Source organism: Elephas maximus, chromosome 9 (genome assembly GCF_024166365.1).
Source record: "Elephas maximus indicus isolate mEleMax1 chromosome 9, mEleMax1 primary haplotype, whole genome shotgun sequence".
NCBI classification, from domain to species: domain Eukaryota; kingdom Metazoa; phylum Chordata; class Mammalia; order Proboscidea; family Elephantidae; genus Elephas; species Elephas maximus.
This window is the reverse complement of record NC_064827.1, coordinates 99,452,212-99,479,302: the sequence shown is the minus strand read 5'-3', so window position 1 is coordinate 99,479,302 and position 27,091 is coordinate 99,452,212.

Below are 27,091 nucleotides of genomic sequence, written 5' to 3'. Positions count from 1 at the left end.
TTGCATTTTTCTAATGACTGGTGATCACAAGCATTTCCTCATGTGTCTTTTAGCCACTTGTCTTCTTTGGTGAAGTGTCTGTTCATTTCCTTTGCCCATTTCTTAAATGATTATTTGTCTTTTTGTCATAGAGGCATTGGATTTTCACATAGATTTTAGAAATTACATCTTTTTCAGATTTGTCATAGCCAAAAATTTTTTCTGGTGTGTAGATTCCCTTTTTACTTTTTTGGTGAAGTCTTTTGATGAGGACATGTTTAATTTTTAGAAGATCCCAGTTATCTAGCTTATCTTCTGGAGTCTGTGTGTTGTTAGTTATGGTTTGTATCCTGTTAGTGCCATGTATTAGGGTCTCTAGTGTTGATCCTCTTTTTTCTTCTATGATCTTTATAGTTTTGGGTTTTATATTTAGGTCTTTGTTCTATTTTGAATTAGTTTTTGTGTATGGTGTGAAGTATGGGTCCTGTTTAATTTTTGTAGCAGATGGACATCCAGTTTTTCCAGCAAAAGACTGTCTTTTCCCCATTTGATGGACTTTGGGCCCTTGTCAAAATCAGACGACAGTAGGTAGATTTATGTCTGGATTCTCAATTCTGTTCCATTGGTCAATGTATCTGTCATTGTAGCAGTACCAGGCTGTTTTGAGTACCATAGCTGTATACAAAGTTCTGATCTCAGACAGTGAGTGTCCTACTTTCTTCTTCTGCTTCAGTAGTGCTTTACTTCTGTGGAGCTGCTTCCCTTTCCATATAAAGTTAATGATTAGCTTTTCCATCTCTTTAAAGACTGCTGTTGGTATATGGATTGGGATTTCATCATATTGGTAGATTGCTTTGAGTGGAATTGACATTTTCACAAAGTTGAGTCTATCTATCCATGAGCATGGTATGTTTTTCTATTTATGTAGATCTCTTTTGGTTTGTTGCAGTAGTGTTTTGTAATTTTTTTTTTTTGTATGAGTCTTTTACATCCTTCGTTAGATTTATTCCTAAGTATTTTATTTTTTTTTATGGTCTATTATAAATGGTATTGTTTTCCTGATTTCATAGTTCTCTTTATTGGTTTATAGGAATCCAGCTGATTTTTCTATGTTTATTTTATATCCTGCTACTCTGCTGACTCCTTCTATCAGTTCCAGTACTTTTCTCATGGAATCTTTTGAGTTTTCTATGGATAGTATCATATCATCTGCAAATAAGGATAGTTTTACTTCTTCATTACCAATATGGATGCCCTTTATTTATTTTTCTTGCCTTATTGCTCTAGCTAGAATTTCCAGCACAATGTTAGATAGAAGTGGTGATAAGGGGCATCCTTGTCTTGTTCTTGTTCTCAAAGGGAATGTTTTCGGTTTCTCTCCATTAGGAATGATGTTGGCTGTTGGTTGTGTATACCCAACCCCAGTGCCGTTGAGTCGATTCCTACTCATAAATGCCCTTTATTACCCTGAGGACTTTCCCTTGTATACCTATTTTATTTAGAGTTTTTATCAGGAATGGATGTTGGATTTTGTCAAATGCCTTTTCTGCATCGATTGAGATGATCATGTGATTCTTTTCTTTTGTTAATGCAGGGGGTTACATTGATTTTCTAATGTTGAACCATGCTTTCCTACCTGGTATGAATTCCAATTGGTCTTAGTGTATTATTTTTATGGTATGATGCTGAATTCTATCGGCTAGAATTTTGTTCAGAATTTTTGCATCTATATTCATGAGAGATACTGGTCTGTAATTTTCTTTTTTTGTGGTGTCTTTGCCTGGTTTTGGTGTCAGGGTTATGCTGGCTTCATAGAATGAATTTGCAAGTATCCGTTCCTTTTCTACAAAATATTCTGAGTAGTACTGGTAAAAGCTCTTCTCTGAATGTTTGGTAGAATTCTGTAGTGAAGCCAGTTGGGCCAGGGCTTTTTTTTTGGGGGGGGGGAGGAGTTTTTTAGTTACCTTTCAATCTCTTCTCTTATTATAAGTTTGTTCCGATTTTCAGCATCATTTTGTGATAATTTGGGTAGGTAGTGTGTTTCTAGAAATTTGTCCACTTCCTCTAGATTTTCAAATTTGTTGGAATTTAATTTTTCATAGTACTCTGTTATGATCCTTTTTATTTTAGCTGGGTCTGTTGTCATGTCCCCCATTTCATTTCTTATTTGAGTTATTTGTGTCCTCTCTTGTTTTTCCTTTGTAAATTTGGCCAGCAGTTTGTTGATTTTATTAATCCTTTCAAAGAACCAACTTTTGGTTTTGTTGATTCTTTCTATTGTTTTTCTATTCTCTATTTCATTTATTTCTACTCTGATCTTTATTATTACCTTTCTTTTGGTGACAGTGGGCCTCTTTTACTGTCTTGTTTCTTCTTGTTCAAGTTATGTATCTAATGTTCTGATTTCGTCCCTTTCTTCTTTTTTAATGTGTGCATCTATTGCTATAAATTGATCTCTGAGCACTGCCTTTGCTGTGTCCCAAAGGTTTTGGTATGATGCATTTTCATTCTTGTTTGATTCTAGAAATTTTTAAAATTTCATCTTTGGTTTCTTCAATTACCCAGTGGTTTTTAAGCAGGGCGTTATCCAGTTTCCATGTAATTGATTTTTTTTTCCCTTTTTCTTCCTGTTGTTAATTTCTACTTTGATGGTGTTGTGATCAGAGAAGATACTTTGTATTATCACAATGTTTTAGACTTGGTTGAGGGTTGCTTTGTGGCCTAAGATGTGGTCTATTCTGGAGAACATTCCACGTGCGTTGGAAAAGAATGTGTATTTTGCAGTTGTTGGGTGGAGTGTGCTTTATATGTCTGTGAGGTCAAGTTGGCTGATTGTGTCCTTTAGAGCTTCTGTATCTTTGCTGGGTTTCTTTCTAGATGTTCTGTCCTTTACCAAGAGTGATGTGTTGAAGTTTCCTACTATTATAGAGGAACTGTCAATTTCTCTTTTCAGTGCTGTTAGAGCTTTTTTATGTGTTTCGGAGCCCTGTCATAGGGTGCATAGATATTTATTATGGTTAAATCTTCATCATGGTTCATCCCTTTAATCATTATATAATGCCCTTCTTTGTCTTTTATAGTGGATTTTGTTCTAAAGTGTATTTTATCTAAGATTAGTATTGCCACTTCTCTTTTTTGGTAGCTGTTTTCTTGATATATTTTTTTCATTCTTTGATTTTTTTAATAAGTTTACATCTTTGTTTTTAAGGTGTGTCTCTTGTAGACAGCATATTGATGGATCTTGTTTTTTAATCCATTCTGTCACTGTGTCTCTTTGTGGGTGTGTTTAGGCCATTTACTTTCATTATAATTATTAATAGATGTGAGTTCATTACTGTCATTTTGTAGTGCCTTTTTTTGTGGTGCAGATGTTGTCTTTGTTTCTCTTATTCTCCTGTGCTGAATTCCTTTTCTTCGTGGATTTTTTTTTCTTTTTTTTTGTAGATTTTGTGTTTACCGAGATTTTTTCTTCTTCATTTTGATGAATAGGTTTGTTAACTTTCTCTGTGGTTACCTTGAAATTTACCCATATCTTCCTAAATTTGAATCAGTCTTTTATTATTTGATGTCACCTTGCCTCCCTCTCCATTTGAAAGTTCTATACCTACACCATTTATTCCTTCTTTTACTGTTCTGAAGTTTTTGTCATTTACAGATTAACCTCTCTGGTTCCCTGTTGTAAATCTTTTAGTTTTGATTAATCCTTGAGAGTTCATTACCTAGGTTGGTATCTGTCAGGTGCAGCCTTGTGTCCTAGATTCAGGCTGTTGTATGATGTTTGTTCTCAAATTTAAGGGCTCCTTTTAATAATTCTTGTAAGTTTGGTTTGGTTTTTACATTTTCCCTTTATTTCTGTTTATCTGGAAATGTCCTAATTTCACCACATATTTGAACTAGAGTTTTGCAGGATATATTTTTCTTGGTTGGCAATTTTTCTCTTTCAAGGCTTTAAATATGTCATCCCATTGCCTTCTTGCCTGCATGGTTTTTGCAGTAATCAGAGCTTAGTCTTATCGTTTCCTCCTCTGTATGTGACTTCTCATTTTTTCTGATCTGCTCTCAGGATTCTTCATCTTTTGTTTTAGTGAGTGTGATTATGATATGCATTGGTGGTTTTGCTTTTGGGGTCTCTCCTTTATGGGGTTCATCATGCTTCTTGGATAGTAATCTTTTCATCTTTCATGCTATTAGGGAAGTTTTCTGTCAGCAATTCTTCAATAATCCTCTCTGTGTTTTCCATTTTCTCCCGCTTTCTGGAACTCCAATCACTTGAAAATTTTTGCTTTTAATTTTATCCTACATCATTTTCAGGTTTCTTCATTTTTCTTCCTTCTTTTTTCTAATTTTTCCTCAAACAAAGTGGTATCCAAGTGTATGTCTCCAGTTTCACTGGTCCTGTCTTCCATTTTTTCAAACCTACTACTCAGACCTTCTATGACAGTGTCCATTTCTGAAATCTTGTTGTTTATGTTTTGGATTTCTAATTGCTGTTTTTGTATGATTTCTAGGTGTGAATTTATTTTGACATTTTCTTCCTGAATTATTTTTCTGAATGCTTCCATTGTTTTGTCTGCCTTTTCCATGATTTTGTCTATTTTTTCCTCATTTTTGTCTGCTTTTTGCTTCAACTCTTGGGTAGCTCTAAATATTAGAGATTTGAATCCCCATCAGGTAGTTCCAGTGCCTCTTCTTCTACTGAAAGGTCATCTGATGTTTTATTTTGGATGCTTACTGGAATCATCCTGTCCTGTTTTTTATGTTTTGATAATGTCTGCTGTCTTAGGGACATTCAGTGGTTATTTTCTTTGTTTATTGATTGTAGGTTTGTTTGTTTCATCCTGCTTTTTTTGTTTTATTGGGTTATGTCTGAGCAGGTGGCTGTGCTTTCTTTGTTGCTTGCTCATCTGTAGGCATGATACTTCTCACCACCTTGTCCAATGGGCAGGACTAATCACTCAGCTATGGTGCAGCAGGGCAGGTCCAGTGGAAGGAGAGGGGCTGGGATGGGTTGTTTGTGGCATGTATTGGGGCCACAGTGGGAGGCTGGGGTTCAGGGCAGGGTAGGTTCTGGGAGACCATGCCTGTGTTGCCCCGGGATGCAATGTTCAGCACATGGTGCAGAGGGATAGGAGGTTGTGATATGTGGAGCTAAGTGGGTGTGAGAAAGAAAAGAATGAGGAGCAAGGAACAGGAGTCAAAAAAAAAAAAAAAAAGTGCTGAGGAACCTGCCATTGGAGTGGTGTAGGTCTAGGTAAGTCGTGTGCTGGTGGCTTTCTAACCTGGCAAAGAGGCACAACCTATCAAAAAGGGACAGATGCAGCACACTTCACTAGAAGGGCAGAAGAAAGGAAAGGATGGAAGAGAGAGAGAGAGAGAGATAAGAAACTAGATTTTTAAAAAAGTGAGAGCGAGAAAGAAAGGCACATGTGGCTATGTGGTCAGGAGAAAGGAATGGAAGGAATGTAGAGAGAGACAAGAAACTGAGAAAAAAAAAGTTGCCATGTGGTTGGGAAGAAGGAAAGAAGGGAGGTAGGGAGAGAAAAGAAATGGAGGGAAAAGAAAGAAGAAAGAAGAAAAAATACCCCACAGAAGCCCACTGAAAGCAAGTCCCCAGGTGAGTAGTGCTGCACAATCCATCCAGGAGTGGAGATGGCACACAGTGCCAGGTGTTCAGGAGAAGGGTAAGGAAGAAGGATATAGAGAGAGACAAGAAACTGATAAAAAAAAAAAAAAAAAAAAGACAGAAAAAAAAATGCCCCAAGAGAGCTCACTGGAAGTGATTCCCAGCTGGGCAGTGCTGCACAGCCCACCAAGAAGGAGCAGAGATGGCACACGGCACCAGGTATCCTGGAGAAGGGTAAGGAAGGAAAGCAGAGTGAGACAAGAAACTGGGAAAAAAAGAAGAAAGAAAATAAATTAAAAGAAAAATGCCCTAAGGAAAGCAGTTCCCCAGCTGAGTGATGCTTCACAGCCTAAGAAGAAGCAGAGATGGCACATGGAGCCAGGTGTTCAAGAGAAAGGAAGGGAAGGAGGTGAGAGAGAGAAGAAACCAAAAGAAGCCGAAAAAAGCAACAAGAGCAACAAAGAAATGGCACTGAAGGAGCCAGCAGTGTGGGTAGGGAGAATCCAAGTAGGGAGCCTGCGTCTCCCTGGTTGACTAGCCACAGCCCACAGGGAAGTGTAGGAGGCCAAGCAGGGGGAAGAAGGGTGAGGGTTGGGGAAGTCTGTATCACTGGTTACTGGGTGCTCTGTTTCTTGCTGGGAGCTCTGTCAAGCTGCCTTCCCACACTCCCTGTCTGCTGATCTCAGTGGCTAAGGCATCCAAGATGACAAATCAGTGTCACGTTAGCTGATAGGGGACATCCACTCTGTACCTCTCCTTGCTCTCTGTTCCCTGTCAGCTTCTTATTCCTTCTGGTGCTTGGTTGAGTTCTATACCTCTTCATTTGGTGCTTAGGGCTCCAGGATTGATGTTTGACTCTGTTTTACTTAGTTTTTTGGGTCTTTGCTGTGGATGAACAGTGTGCTTCTGTCTGTAGCACGACATTGGCTCCACATAATGCTATTATTTTTGTCCACTGTTTATTAATGTGAACAAAGACCATCATGAGCATAGCTGCTACTTTCATACAATGTTAGGATATTAATGCCATGAGGGACACTGGGCCCCAGCCCTCCACTTGCATGTAGAAAAACTGAGTAATTAGTTTTACAGAACACAGGCACAGCCAGTCCCCCAGCCATACATGGGCCTAATAGATGTCCCTGGGCCTAATAGATGTCCCTAAACCTATCTCCCTCAGATTGGGGATGAGGCATCAGATTATATACCTACTTAAAGTGCTGACATTTTAGGATAAGTTTCTATATAGCTTCGAATTTCAAAAAGCCTAAATAGTGTGTCTAATAAGACTAACGGTTTGCCCTTGGGCAAGAAAACAAGCAGGAAAAGAAAAATATCATACAAGACACACATATATTTCTCCATCTTTGATGAGGTAAACTACCCAATAACCACCACCCCATTAGTCAATTGTTGTTGTTAGGTGCCCTGGACTCGTCTCTGACTCATAGTGTCCTTATATATAACAGAACAAAACATTGCCTGATCCTGTGCCATACTTACAATCATTGCTATGTTTGAGCTCATTGTTGCAGCCACTGTGTCAATCTATCTCATTGAGAGAATCCCTCATTATCATTGACTCTCTTTCTCTCCTGAGGATGTGTCCAAAGTAAGCAAGACAAAATGTCACCATCCTAGAATTTAAGGGGTATTCTGGCTGTACTTCCTCCAAGACAGATTTGTTTGTTCTTCTGGGAGAACATGGTATTTTCATCTTCAACAACACCACAATTCAAATGCATCAATACTTCTCCAGTTTTCCTTTTTCATTGTCTACCTTTCATATGCGTATGAGGCAATTGAAAATACCATGGCTTGGGTCAAGTGTACCTTAGTCATCAAAGTGGCATCTTTGCTTTTTAACACTTTAAGTAGGTCCTTTGCAGCAGATTCACCTAATACAATATGTTCTTTTATTACTGGTGCAATATATGTTGATACAAAGGCAACTTAATCACTCATCTATTCATTGCTTGAACAGGTATTCTTTGAGCATTGAATTTGAGCCAGACACTACTCCCCTAGGCCCAGTGTCTTGGTAAGAAGCAACATTTACATGCTTCATTATCTCATTTAAATAAACCTGAGCCTTCCTAAAATATAATCTTATCTCAAAGTAGTATAAGATGAGGCTAGGTTTTCGAGGCTGGAGAAATGGTATGCCTTCTCCTTTAATTTTAACTTCATATATTGCTTATCATCAAATGAACTTAACCAGAGCATTCCATTTCTGGAGTTGCTCGATATTTGGAGATTATTTTTTAATAAAATATCTTGTTATCATTGTCCAAATAATTGATGACCTTTCAAATGGAAACCATATGTAAATATAAGGACAGGGAATCACTGCATTTCTTTGTAAGGCGAAGAAAAGAGGAGACATGCATTAGGGCTTAAAGAAAAGGGCAGGAGGCTAGGAATTTTCTGTAAAGTGGAAATTACAATTTCTATTTGGTTAGTGGACTTTTGTTTACCACATACTTTCACATCATATGTATCAACCCATTTGCTTATCAGAACGAATGTCACTGTGTCATAGCTGGCAGCTGATGCTATCACTCATGGCCTGCCTGGTGTACTAGTTGGTGGGTGAGAAGTTAGCTGGTGAGAAAACACTTGGTGAACTAACAGGATTTGACAAATGTCAGGCATTAATATTAAGATCAGTACATATGTATTCTAATGAAACAGTCTATGCTTCTCATACCAACAGCTTCTAAGACCAGGAATAAGTAGTTGCACAACTTTTAGGGAAGTGGTCAGCCTCCTGGAAAGGTAATGATTTGCTTAAAAGCTTAAAAGTCTTCAAAGAATCAGGAACTTTCCAGGTTATTGTGCCTGTGCCCGTACCTTATTGATGAGTAAATGGGGCCTCAGAGAGGCCACATGCTTTACCCAAGAACTGGAATTACGATTGCAATGCCCTTTCCATTACCTACATCTTACCTAGAGAGCCTCAGATAACACATCCACCTGGAAAAAGGAGTTTCCCACATACTGTCCCTTTTTAGTTAGTCCTAACCTTTTTTTTTAACCTTACCTAATGGGCCTGTTGGTGAAGCCATTAAGCACTCAGCTGCTAACTCAAAGATTGGCAGTTCTAACCCACTCAGCCGCCAAGTGAGAGAAAACCCTGGTGATCTGCTTCCATGATTATAGCTTAGAAAACCCAGTGGGCAGTTCTACTCTGTCACATGTGGTCACTATGAGTTAATATCAACTCAATGGCACACAACAACAACCTTACCTTCTGGGGGCAGTGGTAGTTCAGTGGTAAAATTCTCACTTTCCATGCAGAAGACCTGGTTTGGTTCCCAGTCAATATACCTCATGTTCAGCCACCACCTGTCTTTCAGGGGAGGGTTGCATGTTGCTATGATGTTGAACAAGTTTCAGTGGAACTTCCAGACTAAGACAGACTAGGAAGAAAGGCAAGGAGATCTATTTCAAAACATCAATCATAGAAAACCCTATGAAGTACAATGGCTCAATCTGCAACCGAACATAGGGATGGCACAGGGATGGGCAGCATTTCATTCTCTTGTTCATGGGGTTGCCATGAGTCAGGAACTGACTCCATAGCAGCATTATAACTTATCTTTAATACAAGCATCCAACAGTTAGAAGGTAATAGTATCTTGGTTATCTAGTGCTGCTACAACAGAAATACCACAAGACGATGGCTTTAACAAAGAGAAACTTATTTCTTCACAGTCAAGTAGGCTAAAAGTCCAAATTCAGGGTGTCGGTTCCAGGGAAAGTCTTTCTCTGACTGCAGGCCTTCTCCGATCTTCCCCTGGAATAGGAGCTTCTCTCCACAGGGACCCTGGGGCCAAAAGACGCTCTCTGCTCCTGGCACTGCTTTCTTGGTGCTGTGAGGTCCCCCTTCTCTGCTAACTTCCCTTTCCTTTTCCTTTCATCTCTTAAGAGATAAAAGGTGGTGCAGGCTACGCCCCAGGGAAACTTCCTATACATTGAATCAGGGTTGTGATCTGGTAAGTGTGTTACAATCCCACCCTAATTCCCTTTATCACAAAATGGAGGACAACCACAGAATACTGGGAATCATGGCCTAACCAAGTTGATACACACATTTTGGGGGGACATAATTCAATCTATGACAGTCAGTATATTAATTGACAGGGAAGTTAGGCTATTGAAAAATAACACACTCCCCATAAACATGGTAAGTCCAATTAAATTGAGGCTTGAGAGTGGAGTGGGTTTTGGGGGTAGGGTATAAGGCAGAGAGTGAAAGTGGTGTGGGTGTGAGGAAGCTGAGGGTAAAAGGGAACATTTTTGGAAAGGGTGGCTGGAGGAGGGCCATTAACAGAAATTGAAGCAAAAATTCAAGGTTGATTTTTATAAGAAAACAATAATTCTTGCTTATCATCCTTACAACGTGACCCAAGTTTATGATCTAGCTTTTTATCTCAGCTCATAATGTATTGTTAGAACAAGGCAAGGAAAATGGTTTGTAAACATGATACTCCACTAGGAAATGTCTAGACGGCTGTTTTTGTTCTTTCCCTCCTGTCCTTTCCAATAGCCCAGGCCTTGAATGTGAGAAAGAGACTTAAGACCTTCAAACAATAGGCCAAATGAATGTCTTTCACATTCTGGAAGGAAAAAAAAAAAAAAAAATAGGTCTCAGGGGCTCAGTAAACTGACTCTAAGTCTGCCTGGAATAGCCACAATACTTTTCGTTCTCTGGACTCCTTGAGGTCCCCACAGAATTATTCCATTGGCCTTGAAAACCAGCTCTGTGACATTCTGGGAGTTTTTATCTTTTATGGCGAATTACTGTATCCAATGTAAACCAGCTCCAGGGCTCAGAAAGATCTCAGCAGAAAGAAACATGGAATCGCTCAAATCAGGAGTAGCTGGGGACTTTGAAGATAGGGTAAACTATGTTTTCTTGTTGACAAAATAATCTGAAGCTTTTGTTGTGCATTGCCATAAAAGACTTCCCAGGCATAAATCAATATGGCAGCACCAACTCCGCGAGAATAAGAAATGATAAGTATAGTTTTCAGCACCCCCGTAACCACTCATTACATTTATTTCCCAGTTTCTTTGTTATTCCTTTCCTGTTCAAATCCGAGCCAGCAGATTTTTGGCTTCCCAGCTGGAGCAGGAGGCACTGCCAATCAGCAGGAAATATAATACAGATAAGATTCATATAAACTCTTTTGAACTGGTAAAATAGCTGGATGGGAAATGGACGTTAAATTGTTTACATTTGGCACGAGAAGAAAACGTTCCATTTTTACATTCAAAGCCTCTGCACCTTGGTAAATGAAAACAAATCACACGGGTCATGTAGTGTTCCACTCTGTAAAAGCCATCAGGAGACTGATAAAAGCTTTCGTAAATCACTAACTTTATCTGGGACTTGCTCAAAAGAGTCATTCCCCAGATTAAAATGATGTGGCCCTTTGCCCCAGGTCTTTGGAAAACCTGTGCATCAACAACAGGCTCCCAGTGTTCCCAGAGGAATGCTCGGAAAACGGTGGCAACTGGTTTGCATGGGGATCCAGAAAGCTTTGGGGTAGAAGCCTATAACTCTTATTTTTCAACTTAGGTCTATTAAAAACCCCATGAAGGTGAGGCAGCATGAAGGATGCAAATATGTGGTCTGCAAGCATGATCCTTGAGAAAAGAGTTTTTACCCTGGCAAACAATGATACACTCACCTAGGTTCAACTTCAATAATATTAGTTTGTGTAAATAAAAAGTAATTTGGAAAAAAAAAAAAAAAAGGACTGCTAAATTCCTTGAAACAACCAAGTAGCTTGTCCTTAAAATGAGAAATTCCTCCTTTATCTGGATTTTTGCTTGTCTCAACCATTTGATCTGATGTCATCTGAGCATAGTGTAGATTCTGAATGATGTAAAAATTGCTCAGAATTTGTTTAATTGTTGTTGTTAGTTGCCATTGATTGAGTTGGTGCTGATTCTTGGAAACTTTATGTCTAACAGAATGAAATGTAGCCTGGTCCGGCACCATCTTCATAATCATTGACATGTTTGGGTCCATTGTGGGGACTATTGTTTCAATTCATCCCATTGGCAGTTTCCCTTGTTTTCGCTGACCCTTTACTTTACCAGACGTGATATGCTTTTCTACAGATCAGCCTCTACTGAAGCAGTGTCCAGAGTAAGGGAACCAAAGTCTCATCATCCTCCCTTCTAAGGAGGGTTTTGGTTGTGTTTCTTCTAAGACTGATTTTCATTCTTCTGGCAGTCTGGTATATTCAATGTTCATCAACTCAATTCAAATGTGTCAATTCTTCTTCGGTCTTCTTTTTTCACCGTCCAGCTTTCCCATGCATATGAGGTAATAGAAAAGACCACGGCTTGGGCAAGGCACATCTTAGTTGTTAAGTGAAATTAATACTTCAGTGGAACTTTGTAGTTAAACGGAATTTAATAGGTCAAGTGAAATTACAAAACTGAATTGGAGACAGCTGAAGGAGCAATGAGTTCCCTGCCGAGGGGGCTGATGCAAAGCTTACTGTTTGCCACACCCCACCCCTCACAATGTGATCAATCTGTGCTACTGTGTCATGGTCAAATATGCTGTGAAGTGACCCATATGGACCAAGAAAAGGGGACAGCAGGACTATGGCTTTTCAGACTGGCCCCATGAAGACATGGCCTGAGTTAAACATTGATTAAAAAAGTAATAATAATCTGGTCCTTATTATTAGAACAACTCTGGTGTGGGGAAGAGGCAGATCAGAGGAAGTTCCGTGCATCTCTGTGCATCTTTTGGAAGCCTTTGAGCTCTTCTGTATAGGGTTTGTTGTTCATCCCTTCCATAGGAAAAATCCGGAACTGTCATCAGGAACGTGAGAAGAAATCAGATGAAGACAGACACCTTCACCCACCGAATCCCTCATCTATATGGAAGTGATTTAACCATTTGGGAGGTTATTTTCCTTCAAACTCTGGTGTAAGTCCAATATCCTGAGATTTCAAAGTGGTGACGATTGCACGGGCAGGGGAGAGAGAGGTGAGTGCCCTATGTAAACGCCTAGTTTTGTGGGCATTCCTCCCGCCACACTGGATCTCAGTAGTCATTTTTGGAAGATGACTCATTGGCGAAATGATACCCAGTTCCCCAGTCTCTACTTCATTTTGTAATCATTCCAGAAAGGTTTTGAGACCAGACACTTGTCTCTCTCTGCCTCCTATTGAGCTTCTTCTAACCGGTACCCCACAGATTTCAAACAAGTGCCGAACACGGAGCAAAGTCAAGGCATTGGGACCAAGATGAGCCTCTGGCCTTCTGAGTGATCCTGAAAGGACACTTTGAAGTCAATAGGTTCAAAGTGGAAATCAAAAGAAAGCCTGTGGAATGGATGGAAACGTGAGATTCATTTTCTTTAAAGTGGACTTCACTAGTATTCCCCAGTGACTCTGGTGTTGTTGGCAGCCCGCAGGTTTGCTAACACTGCTACAGATTAGCACTATCTATAGCTGAGATGAAAGAACCCAGTATTACATTAAAATAATGATAGTGTGGATGCCCAAATTAGATGGCACTGATGAGACTTCATTTTAAATATTCAGAGAGGTTAACACACATTCATAAACCCTTGAACAAGTTTTATACCTGAAATGAACGCAACCTCCTATTAATACCTGTAATTTGTATTCACCTCACATGGACAAAAGTAGTAAAACAAACTGTACTTCTGCTATTGAGATTCAAGACAAAAAAAATTCCAGACATGTTGGGGATATGCAGATGCTCTGAAAGGCTTGTTTTTACACTAATAGAAATGAAGCCAAACTTCAATCAAGGTTTGGAGGCTTTCATGGCAATAAGGAATCAGGACTTAGCAAACATCACCTCGGGAAACGTTGGCAGTGTTGTCAAGTGGATGGTGAAGTAGTTGCTTTCCAAAATTGCACAGGGATCTCTCAGGAGGAACAACACGTAAACACTGGGGATTTTAATTTAGTTATTAATAAACAAGCCTCAGTTTGAAGGTTCATTAATAATAATGTATCTGGGATCCCCTGAGTTGATGTAATCAAACCCAAGTTAGTGCTGGGAAGCAGTGGGTCACGGAGAGCACCAGGGATGAGAAGCCTCCCATTTTCATATTTCAGCGATGTTATTTCATTAAAACAGAGGCTGTTCTCCAGTGATAGGCATTTAGGAAATGTGGTGATGGAATGAATAGAGCATTATCACAGCAGAGCTGTACTAATGATACTTGGCATGGAGTTTAATAAAGGTGACTATATAACAGGTGCTTTCCTGATGAGGTGATGGCTTCTACAAATCAGGCAAAATGTTCTGAGGCTGGTTCTGTAGCCTTTTCCTGGTAATTTTAGTTAACAGCCAGCATTAGAGCAACAGTCCTTTGTCATTTCAATCTGATTTGGGTGTTGCAGTAGGATGTGAATTCTGAAGTTTGTTCTTAGCAGGGCTTCAAACTGGTTCACTCTGGTTTGAACCCCTGTTGAGAATTTGCATTTCCACTCCAGATACACTGAATCAGGATCCTCATTTTATCAAGATCCCCAGATGCTTCTCACGTGTAGTAAATTTTGACAACCACTGTTCTTCTAGTGATTCTCAGAATTTGCCCCTAACCAGCAGCGTTAGCATCATCTGGAAACTTGTTAGAAATCCAGATTCTCAGCTGGAGTTCAAACCAACGAACCAGTTCAAAGCCCTGGTTCTTAGAGCCTTTTTACCTTCAGAGTTTATTCCCTCAGGATAGTTGTAGACTCTCTTTGTTTGAGCTCCATCAGAAGCAGACCCTGAGGCAAGGATATGAATGTAAGTAGATTATTTGGAAGACAGTCTTAAATAGGATTGCCAGATTTAGCAAATAAAAATGCAGGAGCCTAACTTGAATTTCAGGTAAACAAAAATTTTTAATGTAAGTCTCATGCAATATTTAGGATATACTTATACTAAGCAAAGGAGCTATGGTGGCTCAATGGTTAAAGCGCTTGGCTGCTAACGGCAAGGTCGGCAGTTGGAACCTACCAGCCGCTCCATGGGAGAAAAGGCTTGGCCATCTGCTCCCGTAAAGATTACAGCCTAGGAAACCCTATGGAGCAGTTCTACTTTGTTTTACAGGGTTGCTATGAGTCAGAATTGACTTGATGGCACACAACAACAACATATACTAAGAAATTATTTGTTATTTATCTGAAATTTAAAGTTAGTTGGAAGTCCTGCATTTCATCGGGCAAGCCAATCCCAGGAATCTAAGGGAGTGGGGACATGAGACAGGCAAGGGAAGGAGATCAGTGCTGGGCACATTAATAAACAGGTTCCCACTGCAGGTGACCATAGCTCAGTCCCTCTGGAGAGTCTGAGAAACTGTGTAGAACATGCTTTAGAGCTGTCCCACCTAGAGACAAAAGAAGATGGGGCATGGATCCACCAACTCCTTCCCTCATTTGTTAAAGATTGATCCTGAAAGCATTAAGCCCCCTTCACATTATGTAAGTGTAAGTGGGGATCATCTTTCTACAGTCATAGAAAGACTTGGCAGAGAATTGTAGGTGCTTGCAGTAGGAAGCTCTTGGCAAGTGCTGGAGCCTTGAGTGCTTGAGGTGATAGGAAAAGCCCTGACAGTGCTTTGTTTGACGATTTTGGAAAAGTTGTGGCTTCTCTCTGTGACTAACGTCCTCAACTTTTCACATTTCTTTCCAAAGGCTCTCTCCTGAGGACAGTGCATCACTGGTACCTTCTCCAGGAAGGGGCTTGGGGCTGGGAGGTGGGATTGGTGTTCTTCCAGCTGACTATACTTCCTCCAGCATTCTTTTTAAAACCCTGCTTCTGTGAGAGCCAGAACATTAGTGAGCCTAACACATGGTTTCTAGTCTTCTACAGTGGTTCACATCCTGACTTCCTCCTGAGAAATTTCAATAGCTGCATGGATAACTCCCTGATATCTAGAACCTAAGACCAAATATAGAGTCCAAATACATCTAACTACAAGATAACTTTGGCATGGGCCTCAATGAATCTTCCCATGTGATCAAAATTTTATGTGCTCTCATTCTTTCTGTGATCCCATAAAAAATTGCTGTTATAATAATCTCTCACTTATTAATGCTAAGAGAAGGAAGATGTGTAAAATTCCAAAGATAAAAAGAATTTCAAAATATTTGATAAAAATTATTCAAGCACACTCTTTGTTCTTCAGAACTATCATCACAGAACTACTTGAATTGTGTTCACTTGTTCATTGTGTTCACTTGTTCAGAGAACTATGTTGCCTTGTTCCTCCTGTACTTCACCTTCTCTATCCTTCCTTCTTAAATCCACCTCCTTCAAGTCTGGAGTGTGATAAATAGGAAATAAGGTACTGTGGTAAGCTCAGTGCTTAGACAATACATTGTGCATGAATTTTTACCACTCAATGAAGCTAGGCTGTGGTGGGACGAGCAAGAGTTCGAGTAATGATGAGCATGGGTGACGAAGAGCTGACCATTATTTCTTGCTTTAATTTAACTTTATACCCCCAATAATTTTCCCCCAAGGCTTGAAAACTTGCCAAAATACACTTAAAATAGAGATTTAAGAAACAGGGCAAACAGATAAAGAAAGCAAGAGATCATTGTACCTGAAGCTAAAATAAGGAATTCAACACAGAATTTCACTCCAAGCTTCCTGGCAACAAATGCAAAGAGGAAACATGTATCATATAATTCTCATTAATTGAATTTTTTTTTTAAAAAAAGCAATCCTACAAGATTTTTAGGAATTCTATATTCATGGAAGGAGCTCTGGAGGCATAGTGGTTAAGAATTCGGCTGCCATCTGAAAGGTTGGTAGTTCGAACCCTCCGACCTCTCTGTGGGAGAAAGATGTGACAGTCTGTTTCTGTCTTGGAAACCCAGTGGGCCAGTTCTATTCTGTTGTATACAGTCATTATGAGTCAGAATCGACTTGAGAGCAACAGGTTTAGTTTTTTGTTTTTTAGTTTTTTTGGTATGCTTTATGGCAGTAAGTTGTGAAAAGACCATGTCAGAAGAAATATTTTTTTTCCTTTTTGAAGGAAATTTAACAAAAATATGGAGTCATACGCACAAAATCAGAATGAGAAGAAGAATATAGACTTCTTATTTAATTTCCCATTGCTGGAACACTTCTCCTTGCTGCATGGTGGTCCAAAACAACACAGACATAGCTCTTAATGGAAGCGTCAAGGGTGCTATCTATCACTTCAACATGCTGCTTTAGTCCATAAAATTCCTAGAGACAGAGCTATCTTTATGAGCCATCACACAGTTTTAGTAGGACATTTGAGGTTGGATGAAGTCCATGTTTGGCTGCTTATATTAAGTTGTCATTCCAAAATTGGGTGTATTTCAACAGCGCTGGCGCCAAACACACTCATCTTTGCTATCACCAAGCCAATGGACCCAGACCCATCTCTGCATTTACAGTGTCATGCCCACTTCATTGTTCACCCATGGTTAATAATGACCCTAAAGCTGGCTTGGTGGAAAAATGAGTACCTGAAGGGTTTGGCCACTGTATTTTAAATTCAGATGCTTTCTAAGTCAATTAACATAAGTAAGGTAGAATCTTTAAAGCAGTTCTCCCCGCAGAATATCTTTGTTTTGTTTGATCTCATTTTTTTTATTTTGATTATGGCTCTGTAGTTTTGGCTGGAATTAGAGAAGAATTTCCAGGAGGCCATGTGAAAGGCTAGGATAAGGACATTTTGATACCAACCAGAAAATAATTTGAAACCACAAGAGAGGATCTTTTCAGTTATATCTCCCGGGCTTTTCAAAGGCTGACAGGAGCCATCCTAATTCAAGTGACTGACCGAGCTATAAATTCTTCTTTATCAAGCATATGCCCAGTGGTTGGTGAAGCTATGCCAGCTCCTAAGCCCTGGCCTGCCATGTCCTTGCAGTGGGTCATTTTCTTTAATCTGTGTCAAGACTCCAGATGTGCTTGCAATTCACAAACTTCCACAGCTGTTCATCTAATTATGATCTTGCCCAGCTGGGGCCAAAGTCTACCACAGTCAGTCATACTCTTGTTTGTGTGAAATGAGTCATCTGCTTCCACATGCAGTTAATAGAAACAATTTCACGTCAACAGTGGTTGATGTGACTACTACTAATAAGCAAACATGCCTCTTCTGCCCCCCCCTTCAACAATCAGTTCTATGGGTGATCCCCCAGTCCACACTTCCAGCTCTCTTACCCCTTCTCATCTGGCTAGTAGAGAATTTCCCTTCAGTGCTTGCTGTTGGCCCCACATCAGCACAACAAAATGCAAACTTGTAGTCCCACCTGGAAACTAGCTCTGTCTCCTGATAGCGTAATGTTTTTTCAAGAATGAAATCATTATCTCAGATCTGGGTGAATTCCCTCATTCCTGTGCTTTCTGTATGTAGGCATGCACACGACACTGCTTCTACTTGCAAATCTAGAGTAATACAGTTCCTTACTAATAAGGAAGGAAACAGCTAAACAACATCCTGGTTGGGGCAAAGCTTTGCCTCAGTATGCGGCAAAACCAGGTAAGTATATTTAGCATCACTGTCAATTTCATGTTCTGCTTTCACATACATTCTCTCCCACCACATAATTAAAAAATAATGACAGTACTAACTAGTAAAAAAAAAAAAAAAAATCTTATTAATGAATCCTACAGTGTTCTGTTCCTTCCTGTGATGATTATGTCTATATATATATTTAATATTCAATATCCACTTTTATTTTATCTTTTCCTAGTGCTTCTCTCGCTTTTCAGATGCCCTAAGAAAATATTTTGTCTTGCCTGAATTCTGATCTCTGGCTCACCAGCTCTCCACTTGTTTGCTACTGCCTATGACGCAGGTCTTGGTTATCTTCTTAGAGCCCATTCTGAATCCCTGTCTTTGACCTTTGGTCTGGGCAGGCTGTACATTTTCCTTTAGCCTCATAGCTCCTAGCAGTCTGCTGGTTCTGATTTTATGGCTGTGTTCTTATATGAAGTGCCCAGGTTCCCCTCAGTTCCAGACAGTGCATCCGGATGCTAGCTCCTTCCTGATGGTTAGCTCCTGGGCCATCCAAGAACTCTCTGGTCCTGGACCATGCCTTTCTTCTCATTGTTTCCTTGACCCTTCTGCTTCAACTTTGGTTTCCTTCTCTGAGAAGCACCACCACTGGCTGGATCCTGACATTCTTGCTTGAAACCCGGGAGTAATATTTGGAATTGTTCCTCCCTTGTCTGGAACAATGTCACAACACTTTCGTTTCCTCGTGCTATCTGTAGAGATCATTGTTCCCATCTGGGACTCTGGTTATAAAAATGTTGTCCTAGCCCAGGCCTGTGTCAATCCCTACTATTTTCCATTCATCTGGAACATAATTATCAGATTAATATTCTGGCAAACACCACTTTAACTGTAAGATCCCGCAGTTCAAGTTCATGTCTACTGTCTTAGTTACCTAGGGCTGTTGTAACAAAAAATACCACAAGTGGGTGGCTTTAAAGGACAGAAACTTATTTTCTCTAAGTTCAGGGGGTTAGAATTCCGAATTCAGGGCATTGTTCTAAGGTAGGTCCTTCCTCATTCATGGTCATGGGGATTCCTTGGAGTTCCTTAGCTTTCCTTGGCATTCTTTGGCATCCGTCCCTGTACCCCTCCCCCCTCTTTGTGTGTCTCTGTGTCTATTCTGCTCTTTTTATAACTCAGAAGTGATTAAGTTTGGGGCTCACTGGACCCTGGTATGACCTCATTAACATAACCAGTCAAAAGTCCTATTTCCAAACAGGATCACATCCACAGGTTCAAGGGCCAGGACTTTAATACATGTATTTTGAAGACACAATTCAATCCATAGCATCTATGTTCCTCTTTGTTGGCAAAATAAATTCTAAACTCCAAACATGGCATTCTAGAAATAGACTCAAACTTATCATTTCAACCACTAAACTGGTCAATACACCATCCCCAAAATATATCTCCTAACTCTGTACAGCTCAACTTGCTGCTGCTCTCCTTTCTTAAAACACCTTCTTGCCACTGGTAGGGTAGTCTTGAGTAAGCCAGATAGCTCATTCAGAGCTCCAGAGTATTCATTGTAAGATGAAGTATTAAGCAAAATGATTTCTAATGTCCTTTCCAGTTGAGAATTACATTATTCAGGGTCTCATTCTATCCTCATCCATATCCTCAAAGCCCTCCAGGTTGTCTCTGAGACCATCTGTATCTGTTTCTAACCCACACTCAGCCCCTCTTCCTCTGAGTACATTTTGCTTGTTCTCCCCACTGCTCATTTGCCTTATCATCATATACTGTCTTGTATCACTATTTAACTTGTCACGTGTCAGTCTTTTCTCTCTAATTCCCAAATTGTGGGATCCAGGTATCCCACCATCGCATTAGAGTTGTAAGTGCTCAGTCATTATCCATTGATGGATGTTAAGAGAATCATACCATTAGTGAAAGTTGCTAGAAAAATAAATTGGAAACATAGGTATCGCAAGGGGCCTTGTTAAATGTACTCTCAGTGGTCTAATTGTATTTAATTAAGTCCCTTGGGGAATAATTGCCCTTTAGGCCATGTCATCCAAGGCCAATGTGACTCATTTTAATCAGAGCTTCTCCTAGTGGTGATGGGGCAATTATACAGCACTAGGACTGGTCTCTATGATTTGGTTGTGGCAGCATTTTAATTTTTTTTGTCTGAAACATTTGAATTCCAAAGTCTAGAAAGAGGACTGTAAATTAGGCCAAAGAACAGCCATGAAAACTTGCTTACACACTGATCCCAGATTTCCTCACAGCTCCTGCCCCCATGCTGTGAGCTTTCTTCTTAGAGGCCCTCGACTCACTTCAGATGACGTAATGACCCTGGGCAAGCTCGATGCGGGAGGTAACTAAAGGTTAAAGCGATGTAGTGTTTTCAGTAAGCATGACTCTGCTGCTTTATCTAGGAAAGTAAGACAAAATAAATTACTGTGTGGTGCCTTTGAGTCACCACTGTGACATTAGCCTCTGGACATGTTAACCAAGAAGCTAATAAATATAATAGATTGATGGTTAGGTTTTACTTTTTGGCCATACATTGCTCCCTAAAGTCCCAAAGTCATTTTTTAATCATTATTGCTTGGGCTGCATCTTGAATGCAAAGGCACCTGCTCTTTGATGCCAAGTGCTGTTTTCATGATCAAAGACAATGATTGCAGGACTTGTGGAGCCTCCCTTGCCCGTTTTACCCCTCAAGTCTTAAAGGAATTTTTAGGTTGATTTAAATAATACAGCTATGTATTATTTACTCACAATTTTTTTTTTTTAACATAGAAGTAGTTTGCTATTACTGCTTAGTTGCAAAGAGACACTGGACCACTCAACAAATGACAAAATAATTAATACTGCACGGTATAGGAAACCAGTAATATTATTTCCTTTTATTTGGAGTAGGTGTGGCAAAGGGTGTTGAGATGGTGAGACGCCACCATTTAGGAAGGATGGTTGGCATATGGAGAAGACAGAGCCATCCTGGGAGCTGAATCAGCATCTGGGGCTTGATTCTGGTTCTGTCTTCAATGTTGTCTGTACCTTAATTTCTTCAATAGTAAAATAGCAGTTATAACTATTTTGTCTTTGACGGCATTCTTAGAATTGCTGACCTTTTGTGTTAACAGGTGAATGCTTAACACTGGGCCACTAGATCCCCTCTTTGAATTGCTACATGAAATAATTCTTAAAAGACAAAAAAAGAAAAAGAATCTATTGCTATATAGGTTTCAGCTACTAGTATCACGCTTTTCCTAGTTGCACTGATAGGTTTCTTTTGAAACTATTTGTAAATAGTTCATCTCAACCTTATTTCTATCCACCCAGGATTAGAATATAGTTATTGTCAAGGATAATGATTATTATCAGCTACAAGGGCAGTGTTGAGTTACTGTCTGGCAATGTCATGATTTTTACCATCAAATGCATGTTAAGTTTATAACATAGGCTAGATGCTTATAAAAAGATAGGGTACATAAAACTTAATTGTTTCTATCAAGGGCTATACCTAAATATAAAAGGTCTTATCATCTAGCTTCCTTGATAGTACCCGCACACTGTTCTTGGAAGTGGGAAGAATTTAATTCATTATTAAAAGAGTTATTCGCTGTGTGCAATTACTACCCTGGGATGCCTCAACAATATAAAAGGAGAAAGAAAATAAACAGCATTAGAGATTTCAACCTTGGAACTAAATCTGAAAAATGTTTGAGAAGAACATAGTAATAACCAGAGTGTCTGGATTCATCTGGGGATGACATTAGAGAAAAACTGTTGGTTCCAAATAATAATGCCATGGTTGGTCCTGGTAGAACAGCTAAAAGTGCCAACTTGAAAATGTAAGGAAACAAGATTCAATCCCCAACTGTGGGTAGCTGGGCATTCCTGGGCAATTCAGTTAGGCTAGAAGGGTGGATATGAAGGACTACGGCCTAGTTACATGTCACCCCAGTTCATTGCTATCAAATTGCCAAACCTGCAAGTGAAGGCATAACAGATTGCCAACCTTCAGATAATCCACCAGCTGACTCCAGATACATGAGTGAGATCAACCAAGTCCAGGAGAAGAACTGCCCAGCTGAGCCCAGCCGAAATCATAAACATGCTGACTAGCGAGCTAAGTAAATTGTTTTAAACCAGGGGTTGGCAAACTTTTTCTGTAAAAGACCATGTAGTAAATATTTTAGCCTTTGTGGGGTACCCGTGGCCTCTGATGCTGCTGCTGCTGCTGCTGCTTTTTCCTTCTTTTAACATATCTTCAAAAATGTAAAAATGATTCTTAGTTCACATGACTTACAAAAATAGTCCATGTGCCAGATTTGGCCCGTATGGTATAGTTTAAGCCTTTAAATTTAGGGGTAGTTCATTACACAGTGAAAGCTAGTTAATGCAGGAAGAAATTTAATTTTTTTTTCCCAAGTGAATTCATATGATCCATTTTTCATTACTGAAATACAGACAATCCTAGGGTCTCATTTCCTCTATTAAAAATGTATCTCTTCAAGTTAATGAATTCCTGCTTTTGGTGTGATATGAAAATCTTTGTCAAATTCCCTCCTCAAAATCTGAATCATTTCTATTGATTATATTGTTCTACTTTATCACCTTAATTTCATATTCCATTAATTTTTATATTAATGTTCTTTTAATTAATTTGATGAATAAAAGTAAAGCTTTCAGAAGAAGATGCTCTTCATATACGTCCAAACCAGGAGTCTGTAATTTACTTGTTTCATTTAAATACTCTGAAACAGCTCTCCAAATTGCAGCTAAAATGATGAGATCAGACTTACCGGCCTAACAGAGACAGGAGAAACACCAAAAGTATGGCCCCCAGACACCGTTTTAGCTCAGTAGTGAGGTCAGCTCTGAGGTTCACCCTTTGGCCAAAGATTAGACAGACCCATAATGCAAAACAAGACTAAAGTGGTACAACAGCCCGGGGTGGGGCGGGGGTGGAGGGGAGGACCTGAAGACAGCAGGGGACAGGAGAGTTGATAATAGGGAGCCAAAGGTCGAGAAGGGAGAGTGTTGACATGTTGTGGGGCTGTTAACCAATGTCATAAAACAATATGTGTACTAACTGCTTAATCAGAAGCTAGTTTGTTCTATAAACCTTCATCTAAAGTACAATAAAAGAAATGATGTCTTTGAGCCTTATCTTTTTAATAATTTTTGCAGCTTGTTTGTACTTGTATTCCTTTCCCAAGTCTTGGAAACGTAACTTAAAATTCTTAAAAAGTCATTGAATTCATGTTGCAAGTCTTGAATAGTTTTTACCCATCTGTTGAATAGAAGAGTTTTCCATAGACTAGCTTCTTGATGCATGGATTTTAAAACTTATTTTTCCTCCACTAGATATGCCAGACATGATAAGATATTCATAGCGCAATATGGCCTCTGGCCTGTACGTTCACATTATCATGATCAGTGACTAGCATGTGGAATCGTAGGAGATTCCTGGAAACCAGGGACTGATTATCCAATAAGCAAGTACACATGGGCTTATTTGTGTTTATTTACTAATCTGTAGTGCACAATTTCACCCGTTTTTGTGGTGAAAAACAGATGAAATTGTGCATTACAGATTAGTAAGTAAACACAAGTAAGCCCGTGCATACCTTGGTTACTGTGTAATCCGCCCCACTAGGACAGTAACAATAACTTAATTGTGCATGGAGTTGACTGCCACTCACATAAATATACCCCACTAAGCCCAATAAATCAACCCCAAATTGAACTTCCACTTAGCCATAATAATGGTAGCTCCAATAACACCCAACAAAGGAGAAGTGTGGTAGAGGAAAAATCAGAGTGGAAAAAGACAGCAATCTTGACTAACTGTAGTTAAAATATCTTCCCTCACAAACTTTAAGAAATATATGAGCACATGGACACATATCTAGGGAGCCTTCTAGGGATAGAGCCCACATAAGCGAGGGACCTTCAAGCTTCAACATTATTAGCGTCACCGTAAATCTACCTCTGTATCTTTCAGGTCATCTTAATTACATTAGAGGGAGCAAGCATAAGCTCAAGTAGGTGGGAGGTACTTATTGCTCTAGTTCTGGCAGCCTTTACACCGAGTTCTCAAGCACTGAAGTGTTTTCAGCATGAGTCTAGGTCAAACATTCTCAAATACAGCTAAATATTTCCATGTGATTTCTTTTTCCACCTTCATTATAATATGGACCATATTTTTAACTTTAAATCATTCTCCTATTAACTTTGTATTCTCTAATACATGCTTGGAGTCCGATTCATCAACTCTCTCTATGCGGTATCTGTTTGTACCATCGGTCACAGTGGACACAAAGGGTTATATCTTCAGAAAAACCATTCCCACAATTTAACTGCTGTATTGTACCAAAGATTCTTTATTGGTCAACAATGTGAAAATGCTTCCCTTTTGCCAGTTTAATTTAAAAGAGTGTTGTGGTTTGGGGAAGAAAGTAAATTTCCATGAGATTTTCCTTATCTCTGTGTCCCATCTGGCTTGCTGTTATAAACATTTAATCCACTGTGTGCTGCCAACGTTTCCCAGAAAGCCTTATAATTGCTTAGAATTTGTATGAACAGTTCCAGTCTGGTGCACAATTAGGGATGCACTATAAAATTTTCATTGCTCAATTTAGTTGAAATTATAAGATGGATCGGGAACAGTAATGCGCATAGTTGTAGACTATACAAATGACTACTGGAAATTGATAAATAATAATAATAGATGCAAATTTTGATTTATAGCTGTAAGCCTCCAAACAAAGAAATATCACAGCCAAACAGAGATGTAGAGTATTTAATGACAGACTTTTTATGTGGAAAAAAGATAAGGATTTGAAGTTTGAAAATTTGCAGGGTTCAGGAGGAAAATGGTGACAGAAGATTCGCTGCCCTCTGCTTTCTCAAGTCAAAAGGCTTTGGGACAATTACTCATTGACTCCCCTAAGAAGCAATCTCTTCTCTGGTCCTCCATACTTAAGGAAACAGAGGTAAGTAACTAGCAAAAAAGGCAACTGGTATCAATATCCTGTCAAGCTTTGGCAGATTAATCCCAATGACATTCTTCATTTCTTGAAATAAGCTGTGCAAGTGTGCAAAATTATCAAAAAGACATGTTGTCATGTGGTGGACTATTATTTTCACGACTTCTCTGGGCTCTTAGATTGCTTTACCATTGGCCATGCCATTAGAGCATGTCCAGTAAATTAAGTGAATGGTAATTGGTCTGTGCCAGTTATTGTCTGCGAGTGTTTGTGTGTGCCGACATCCAGCTGAAAAGTACATGGTCTCACACTTGTGCTTCAAATGCTTCAGCTCTGTGAGCATATGAAATTAAAAGAATAACATTGCTGGAATCTTGGCCTAAAAATGTATTCGAATGGAAAACCCAGGTGAAATGTAGATAATCCAAATGGTGGTGAATCAGGATTTCTGAAACTCTTTTACTATGGAAGGCCTTCTGTGACAAGACCGATGTACAGACAGAAAATGCATTAGCTGCTAAGAGTATATAGGGATAGAAAAGCCAATGTCACAGCAACTCAGTATCCAATCAAGAGTGTGTTATATCTGTCTGTCTGTCCATCTGTCTGTCAATCTGCCCATCTAACATACACCTACCTACACAACATGTAAAGAGATTCAGTGGCTCTACCTGGCCAACTGCAAGTGAGAAGACACAGAGAAGACAAACTGGCCTGTGAAGGGATGGGCGAATTCCCAGAGTGAGATGGCTCTGAATTTGTAACAAAACCTGGAGAAAACAGTCACATTTTGGCTCAAGAAGCCATTCAAACCCCAAACTTCCAAAGCCCTGAGGATTTAGGCTGCAGAACGTGTTTTCTGAACTCTGTGCAAAGTTTAAGTGCTGCTATTTACACGGTTTGACCTGCTGACCCACCCACTTTGATTCTACTACTCCATTTTCCATGGATATTTGTGCACCTCCCAGGCCCATAACTTGTGTACTTCAACTTGGATAGTTTTCTGCCTCTTACTGTTGGACTACAAATGGCACATTCTAAGAAAATTCCACCTTGGCTGTTGAGACTGTGGCCAGACATAATATTCTCTCTTGGTGAATTTTAAGTAATAAATAAAGGCACAATGTGAGCAGATTCACACAGTCCAGACTTTGCTGTTTAACACCTGGTTGATATTAAACAATTCACAGTCAAAAATTCTCAATTTTGTGAGCCCTTAAAGTTCTCATTAAAAAATTAGGCCAAATAACTCTGGCCCAATGGATAGATTACTCTGACAATACAAATAGACAATGATCTTTGTCTTTCCTGGTACTTTTCTCTCTCCAGGTTACTTGACGGAGGAGCATACAGATAGCAATTTATACTTTTCTGTCTTTAATAAAACAAAAAGAAAACCTTGTGCTTTGTTGTCAGGCAATTCTGTCAGTAATGTATTAGCTGTGAGACCATGAGTCTCCTAAAGTCTCCTTTCTCCTCATAAAAACAAGAATAATAAAATAAGATAGGAATAATGCTAACTACCTCGGAGAGTTTTTAGAATTATTAAACAAGATTATGTGTATGTGTTTATGTGTGTGTGCGTATGCTTTGTACAGTTAGGCAGTATGCTGCTTAATGATTAGTAATACCCATTGCCACTGAGTCAATTCCTATTCATAGCGTCCATATAGGACTGCTTTATAGGGTTTCCAAGGCTATAATCTTTACAGAAGCAGACTGCCACATCTTTCTTTCACAGAGTGGCTGATTAGCAGCCAAGCACTTAACCATTACTCCCCCAGGGCTCCTTAATAATGGTTGTTATTGTTGGCTTTCATATTACATGTATAGCATTGTAAACATTCAAGGTAGCAATGTGTTCACAGAACATGTACATCCATGAGTGGTTCAGGAAGTAAAACGTTTCTCATCTTTGGAAAAAAGCTTATGATTTGCCATATATTACCCAGAAAACTTGCTGTGGCTGTAAAGATACATCTAAAATT